Source organism: Danio rerio, chromosome 4 (genome assembly GCF_052040795.2).
Source record: "Danio rerio strain M-AB ecotype USA chromosome 4, GRCz13ab, whole genome shotgun sequence".
Classification (NCBI taxonomy): Eukaryota; Metazoa; Chordata; class Actinopteri; order Cypriniformes; family Danionidae; genus Danio; species Danio rerio.
Window position 1 is genome coordinate 42,490,905 of NC_141024.2, and position 9,096 is coordinate 42,500,000.

General features: G+C 43.6%; 1 long non-coding RNA gene across 1 annotated transcript in view; it reads left to right on the forward strand.

Moving 5' to 3' along the window:
• The window catches only part of LOC148680839 (uncharacterized), a 785,675-nt gene that overhangs the window by 475,744 nt on the left and 300,835 nt on the right, over positions 1-9,096 (forward strand). The gene's annotated exons all lie outside the window — the stretch shown is intronic.

Sequence of the window (9,096 nt, forward strand, 5' to 3'; positions counted from 1 at the left end):
CCCAGGCGGTCTCCCATCCAAGTGTAACAAGTGTACTATATTAATTTATTATTGGACCAGACAATAAAACCAGAAGATTACAAGGTAAGTAAAAGGGGGTGGGGGTGAAACTGAGCAATAACCAAAGACAAACTGTTGTTGAATGTTTTAAATACAAAAATAATTTTACTTTAGATTGTATGAATTTTTTCCTTTTCGTATTTGTCTTAGTAAAAAATACTTACATAAGTAAAATAACTATTTATACACAACCCCAGGGTGCACCCACTTTACAATTATTTTAAATCAAACACAAATCACAATAAATGAATTCAAGTGAAAACAAAAGAAACCATAAAATAACACAAATAAATCAGTGTCGTTGTTCACTCTGAAATTGGTGAAATCAGTTCAATTCAGATAAAGTTCTAATTTTTACCTCCAAGAAAATCAGTCCTTAGAGCTGTATTTAAAAATCGCAGTCCAATAAAGGAATTAACTTTTTAGCAAATTCTTACTTTATCAGGTGAAATGAGGATAAATTGAAATATGTGTACTTCACAATTTTCCAGGTCGACGTAGGAGGCTCGCCATCAATACAAGGAATCCAGTGAAACTGGGAAAATGTCCTCAGAAAAAAACCTGGCCTGATCACAGACCAGAATTCATAAATAAGTTTAATATGTTCAAAATAATTTCAAAAACATACAAAATATACAACACTTGGAACAAATAAAACACATACACACACATGTATACCATAAAATGAGCTAATATAATGGCATACCTGTCAAATTTGCGATGTCTACATCACTCTATGGTCTTCTCACACACACGCGATTGCAAAATGGCGTGAGCGCACAGTAAACGCAATGCAACATGCAGTCTGACTTAAACACACTCTTAAACACACTAAATAACAACTATTTTGCAGGTACAACTTGATTTAGTACAAGTACAATCACTTTTAAACTGTTTGGGAATCATAACATACTGTATTTTAATCTTTTTGTTCAAGTTTGCTCCTCTATTAATCTTCCAACCGGTCTCGTCTCTGCTCTCTCTCTGTGGCAAGCTGGAAGGGGCGGAGCTAACAACCCGCTCTTACGATGGGTTGTTACTTTACCTCAAACTACATTTGTATACATAAATTTTATTTCGTTTATCATATTTATAAAGACTTGTAGATATAATAATAATATGATTATACTGCTCTAAATAATATTATAAATAATTATTTAACTATTTTACTAGGGTTACATATGTTTCTGCGACTATTGTCGGTAAGATGACTTTCAGTTTTGCCATATGAACGACAGAGCATAAGAACGACAAGAATGGGATTCGATGGACTCGGCCACCTCGATGTGAAGTTTATGTATAAACAAATTTCGAGAGGATCACGTGCTTATGATTGCTAGCAGCTGACCCGCATTATCCAATTCACTACTATCCAATCAGATGACTCCTAAACTACTATAAATACCCTGGGGTTTATTCCATTGCTATCTTCGTTTTGAAGAGGCAGCTTCACCATAGCTAGCTCCGTTGAAGAACCTACTCTAAACCAGCATGGACAACCAAAGCATCTACAAGCTATCACCTACCAGCTATCACCTACCAGCTACAATCTACCAGCTACCATCTACAAATTACCAGCTATAATCTACAAGCTACTAGCTATAATTTACAAGCTACAATCTACAGCAGCAACAACAACAACTGCAACAACAACAACTGCAGCAACAACAACTGCAGCAACAACAACTGCAGCAACAACAACAACTACTACTTCAAAACAACTCCAACAATTGCATCAACGACTTCAACAAACATCAAACCTTCTACTTCAACGCATCTGCTGTGTCTTCAACCTTATTCTCCAGCAAATGACAGCCAAAAACTCCAAAGCCATTGCAATGAAACTGAACCATTACCTTTTTCCTAGCGGTGCACATGCTATGCACATGAAGGGAAGCTTTGCAAAATAACTTTACCAAACATTTAGACTAAAACATTTATAAATCTTTTGAATAACAAGACTAGTGTAAACAATGATTTTAACTAAAGATACTTGCCTCTTGCCCGTCCACTGATCCATAACATTTAACAGCTTGTTTGCTGGAATGTTCAGCAAGCAACAGCTCAAGTCATAAACAATGGTGAACTTGATCAACAAAATGGCCGCCGGGCTTTTTCACCTTTGGCACGCTTGACTGGCTCTCCTTTAAGCCAATAGCTGTAAGGAGAAGCGTCACCACCCAATAAGCTCTCTGGAGAAGGTCCTGCCCTCTCTCTTGACTCTGTTGCAAGTCTTATGGATGAATTTGGACCAGACAAGCTTGTGAATGAAGTTAAGATATCAACAAATGTTATTCATGGATTAAAGTAAAGCCAATTACTAACATTCCATTCACAGTTTTACTAAGTGGTGACATCGCCCTCGAAGTCTTATAGAGTTCAGAGTTTGATGTTAGCAAAAAAATAAATAAATAAATAAAAAAAATAAATAAATAATAATAATAATAATAAAATAAAAATTTATACACAGAGCACTGGGGTCCAATTACACTAGACCAGTGACTCATTTATTCATACACTAGTGTCTTATGTAAGCTTATAATGGCAAGTCAGTTGGATGTGAATCAGCAACAAACAACTTCCTGATTGGCTGCTATGAATAGGAGGACATTTCTGACAACGGATCTTCAATAAACACTTCCAGGACCACCAGACAAACCATACCCCTTATCCTCAGCTCTCCTTACAGTTGCCATTCTGTGGGGGGATGAATGCTCACCTCTACCATCCTTGCACGTAGCGACATCAAGCTATCAGACCATGCATTAATAAAAAGACCATGACATTTGGCTGCAGAACCTGACCCTCATCCAACCCATTACATTTTATATGCTCTTCAAATACAATCACACTCTACATAAAGGATGCATTTCCACTCACATAGCTCACATCCACGATGCCATATTTCTCAAATTGCTTGAATTGCATTGTCACCCTGATACTAACTTCTGATTTCTGATTTCAGATCTAACCCAAGGATCTAACCCGGGCGTTTCAGCTCTCCCTTCCTTAACCTTATTCTGCTCCAATCTATAATCTGCGACTACCGAACCTGCAACAGTGAATTCGTTAATCAAAAAGAATCGATAATAAACTCATGATAGTACTATTCTTGCTCCACTGTTCAGCGTTCTTGTATTAGTCCCATTGACATTGCGACTTGAGAATTCTCTAGCAAAAACCCTTGATTATTGATCTCCGCTCCTCACAATTCTATATTCCTAGCATTAACAGCACCATTCCATCAGACGAATACTCGCTGAATTATCATGATATAGACCAAGCAATTTCGCTCATCAGTTTAGCCGGCTGCAATGCTTGGCTTGCAAAAATCGACATTTCATCCGCCTTTAAAAATCATGCCAATTCACCCAGACTTCTGGCACCTTTTTGGCATTCATCTAGGCATCCCCCTCGCAGAGGAGAAACAGCCGGTCCCAGCACTTCCATAGAATTTCTGGGCATCAACTTAGATTCGAATAAATTTCAAGCATCCCTTCCCAAAGAAAAGATTGACCGTATAATCTCTTTATCTCAAAATTTCCTCGAGAAACCATCATGCACCAAACGCGAACTGCTATCTATTCTCGCGCATTTCAATTTCGCGATGCGCATAATTCCTCAAGGCCGCCCGTTTATTACTCACCTCCTTCAGCTCCTCCTCGGTCCCCGGTTTAGAAGATACCATATATCTTTCTAAACCCAGTCGCAATGAACGCAGCTTATGGATCTCCTTCCTTAAGCAATGGAACGGCTGTTCCTTTTTCTATAGCGACCTAATTTTTTTCCCCGGTGGATATTAATTTATTCACTGACCCTGCCCCCTCAGTCGGGTTCGGCGGCTTTTACCAAGGTCACTGGTTTACTTCAACGTGGCCCCCGCAGATGCTCAGTCTACAAAGAAATCAGCTATCATCTGTGCTTTCGAACTCTACCCCATAGTCGCAGCAGCGCTTTTATGGGTAGATGAATGGTCCGCCTCTAGCATTCTCGTTCATTGCGACAACGAAGCCACCGTTTATTGCATTAATACAGGACGCTCGCACGCACTTCCAATTATGCCCTTATTAAGACGCCTCGTTTGGACGGCAGCCAAAAAGCAATTCATTATGACTGCTAGACATGTTCCAGTTTGCAAAAAATCAAATTGCTGATTCTCTCTCTCACTTTCTTTTCCAGAAATTTCGGCTCTTGGTACCGGAAGCAGACCAGCATCCAACACCTGTTCCACTCTATTCACAAATGATATTGCCATAAAACTTCCATATCCCTGATCCTTCACGCTGTCGCACCAAGGACCCTTGAGTCATATTCAGAAATGGCTATCACATCCAATTTCAATCCCGCAATACACCCCACTATATCTGTTCTAACACTGCTGAATGCTGAAACACTCGCCTTTTTCATTAAGCAAAGCAAAACAGATCAGACAAGCAAAGGGCATTTTATTTACATATTTAACATTTTTCCCCCACACAGCCATTCCAAACTCTCCTAGCCTTTCTCCATTCAAGGAGAGCAAAGGAGTCAGACCCACATGCCCCACTTTTTACTGATGACGCTAACCGTCCAGTAACCCGTTTTTGGTTTCAAAAACATCTGAAAGAAGTCCTTCGCCTTTCGGGCGTTCCCCCGAATTGTATTCCAGCATTCATTTAGAATTGGTGCAGCCACCACAGCAGCTCACAAAAGTCTATCCTCGCACCAAATCCAGACCCTAGGCCGCTGGTCCTCCGATGCCTTCAAAGCTTACATTCGCCTCAGCCGATCCCACCTCAAGACAGCCCAGCTAGCCCTAATCAGCTAAATTCCAAACTCCAACTAGGGGTACGAGCTCGACCCTAAGTAGGCTGGAGTACGTGTGCGTGTGTGCTTGTGTACGGGTGCGCATGGGAATGTGTGAGGTTGCTCGCGCAGATACAGCGTGCGTTTGCACACGTATACATGCTTATTTGCACGTGGATATGTATATGGGTGTGGGCGTACGTCTAGGTATGCATATGCACGTGCAAGCAAATGAGTATGTGAGCCCATGGGCATTACATGTTGTGCAGCTTGCATTTATGCTATCAACTTTCCTTTCAATCTGCTATGCTCCTTCTCTCACCATGCTCTGACCCCCGCAGGGGTCCAATCTGAGCTTCGACTCTCGCGAGTCACCCCTAGCCCATCCCCGGCCACCCCTTCACTACCACCTCCAGTAAGAGCCTGCACTACCCCCTCCCTCTTCCCGACTCTTACTGCCCCCCCCCCCCCCCCCCCCCATAGTTCTGACCCCCGCAGGGGTCGCGCTGAGCTTCGACTCTCGCAAGAGTCACCATTTGCGCCGCCCCACCCAGGCCATTAGAAATGGTATGTATGCGCATTTTATACGCATACATCCGATGTATACCTGTTCCGATGTGTGTGCATGCACATGCCGAAACAGGAATAGACGCACGTGCATGCTCACGCACGCAGGTTATTCCCTCTCTCCTTTTCTTCCTTTGGCGTCGAGTTCCTCCGCCCTCTCTTTTCTTCCTTTCTCATAGGCCATCAATCCTCAGCTCTAACTCCCGCAGGAGTGACTAAAAAGAGCTTCGACTCTCGCAAGAGTCCCGCCCCGGCCACCCCCTGCTGCAGTCTCCACCACCCCCTCCCTTTCCCAGACTTCAGCAGGGGAAATGCCCACAGCAGCTCTGACCCCCGCAGGGGTCGCTCCGAGCTTCGACTCTCGCAAGAGTCAATCACCACCCATGCCCGGCCCTTACCATGTAATAATCATATATATTCATATATATTTATATATGCATATATACTTCTATATTCTCCTTTTCTTCTTTCTGGCGTTGAGATTCTCCGCCTGGCAATTATTTGCCCCTTCTTTCTTCCTTACAGCGTGAGTGCTTCCGCTACTTTTACCCTTCTCTGATCTTCCCCCTTATCTCCTTACCCTCCTATTTCCTCAATTCTTTTCCAGCGTTGAGTTCTCCGCTAACTGTCTTTCTTTCAGCGTCACTCTTTCGCTATGTTCTTCCTTACGCATAGGACCTCAATCCTCAGCTCTAGCCCCCGCAGGGGCGACTAAAACGAGCTTCAACTCCCGCCGGAGTTCAGGCCCTGGCCACCTCCCACCCTCTCATGCAAGAGTCTCCACCGCCCAAATCTTCCCGACTCTTGCTTGAGCAAACTAACCCCAGCTCCCACCCCCGCAGGGGTGTATATATTTGAGCCTTGACTCCCGCGGAGTCAATCCAGCCCTGCCCTCACCCCGCCTAGGCTCTAGCAGCCTACTTTGCTCTGCTCCCTTAGAAGCTTCTCTTCCTAAGCTATCAACACTATATCCAGCAGCCGGATATGGCTTGTTACACCTGCCTTTTTGGGGGGCTCTTCAATACGCGGCTGCTGTCCCGAGCTATTCAAAGGCATTTTTGGGGAGTTCTCGAGATCTACCTGAGCTCAAACTCCCCTCCCGCTTTGCAACGGGAGGGAGTCCTGGGCTCGAGGATCTCATGAGCTCAGGGCTCTCTCCCGGGACAGCATGCCAAACAAGCTTATAATTAATCATCAGCTAAGTGTAAACTCTTGAAGTGAAGTTTATGTATAAACAAATTTCGAGAGGATCACGTGCTTATGATTGCTAGCAGCTGACCCGCATTATCCAATTCACTACTATCCAATCAGATGACTCCTAAACTACTATAAATACCCTGGGGTTTATTCCATTGCTATCTTCGTTTTGAAGAGTCCCCCCTTCCTCCCCTACGCCTCCTTCTTAGACGGGTGACACGGTGGCCCAGTGCCTAGCACTGTCGCCTCACAGCAAGAATGTCTCTGGTTCCTGGCTCTACCAAAACTAGCAGACATTTCTGTGCGGAGTTTTGCACTTCTCCCCGTGCTCACGTGGGTTTCCCCCGGGTTCCCCGGTTTCCTCCCACCGCCCAAAAACATGCAATTAAGCCAATTGAACAAGCCAAATTGTCAACATAGACACGCTCCTAGTTAGTAATTAGTTTCAAGAGCATTCACTTGCTACAGCAGGGGAGTTCTCGAGATCTACCTGAGCTCAAACTCCCCTCCCGCTTTGCAACGGGAGGGAGTCCTGGGCTCGAGGATCTCATGAGCTCAGGGCTCTCTCCCGGGACAGCATGCCAAACAAGCTTATAATTAATCATCAGCTAAGTGTGAACTCTTGAAATGTATGTACTCACTTTCCGGATATGGGCTGGACTATAGGATTTCTGTATGTATTTGCTGCTATTTTCGGTAAAGATGACGTTAAATTTTGCAACAACATCCTTCAAAACGATAAGAGCGTGCGAGTAAAACACCTTCCACGGAAGCACCGGCCTCTTTCAAACGCCAGAGCATTCGAATGACAAGGATGGGATTCGATAGACCCTTCCACCTCGTCATGTATGTACTCACTTTCATGATGGGGGCTGGACTATGGCATATGTGTGTATTTTCAGCTATTTTCGATAAAGTTGACATAAAATTTTGCAACAACATCCTTCAAAACGCTTAAAGAGTGAGAGTAGTAATACAGAAACACTATGATCTCTTGAATGCCAGAACTTATGAGCGACGAGGATCGGATTCGAACCCACGCGTGCAGAGCACAATGGATTAGCAGTCCATTGCCTTAACCACTCGGCCAGCTCGTCACATATTTTCCTTCTTCTCTGGTGGAGGCCGGACTGTGGAACATAATTGTAAATGTATGTTTCTGCAACTATTTTCGGTCAGATGACTTTCAGTTTTGCCATATGAACGACAGAGCAAATGAACGACAAAAATAGGATTCGATGGACTCGGCCACCCCGTCATGTATGTACTCACTTTCCTGTTGGGGGCTGGACTACGCCATTTCTGTATATATTGGCTGCTGTTTTCGGTAAAGATTACGTTAAATTTTGCAACAACATCCTTCAAAAGGATAAAAGCGTGCGAGTAAAACACCTTCCACGGAAGCACCGGCCTCTTTCAAACGCCAGAGCATTCGAACGACAAGGATGGGATTCGATAGACCCTTCCACCTTGTCATGTATGTACTCACTTTCATGATGGGGGCTGGACTATGGCATATGTTTGTATTTGCAGCTATTTTCGAAAAAGTTGACATAAAATTTGCAACAACATCCTTCAAAACAATTAAAGAGTGAGAGAACTTATACAGAAACACCATGATCTCTCAAATACCAGAACATATGAGCAACGAGGATGGAATTCGAACCCATGCGTGCAGAGCACAATGGATTAGCAGACCATCGCCTTAACCACTCGGCCACCTCATCCAGCCTTTCCTTCTTCTCTGGTGGAGGCTGGACTGTGGCACATATTTGTATATGTATGTTTCTGCAACTATTTTCTGTCAGATGACTTTCAGTTTTGCCGTATGAACAACAGAGCAAATGAACGACAAAAGTGGGATTAGATGGACTCGGCCACCCCGTCATGTATGTACTCACTTTCCTGTTGGGGGCTGGACTACAGCATTTCTGTATGTATTTGCTGCTATTTTCGGTAAAGATGACGTTAAATTTTGCAACAACATCCTTCAAAACGATAAGAGCGTGCGAGTAAAACACCTTCCACGGAAGCACCGGGCTCTTTCAAACGCCAGAGCATTTGAACGACAAAAATGGGATTCGATGGATTCTTGCACCTCGTCATGTATGTACTCACTTTCATGATGGGGGCTGGAATCTGACATTTCTGTATGTATTTGCTGCTATTTTCGGTAAAGATGACGTTAAATTTTGCAACAACATCCTTCAAAACGCTAAAAGAGTGAGAGTGAAAGTACTTCTACAGAAACACCATGATCTCTCGAATGACAGAACATATGAGCGACGAGGATGGGATTCAGACACACGTGTGCAAAGCACAATGGACTAGCAGTCCATCGCCTTAACCACTCTGCCAACTCATCTCGCTTACACCTTTTTCTCTGGTAGAGGCTGGACTGTGCTACATATTTGTAAATGTATGTTTCTGCAACTATTTTCAGTAAGATGACTTTCAGTTTTGCCATATGAACGACAAGAATGGGAT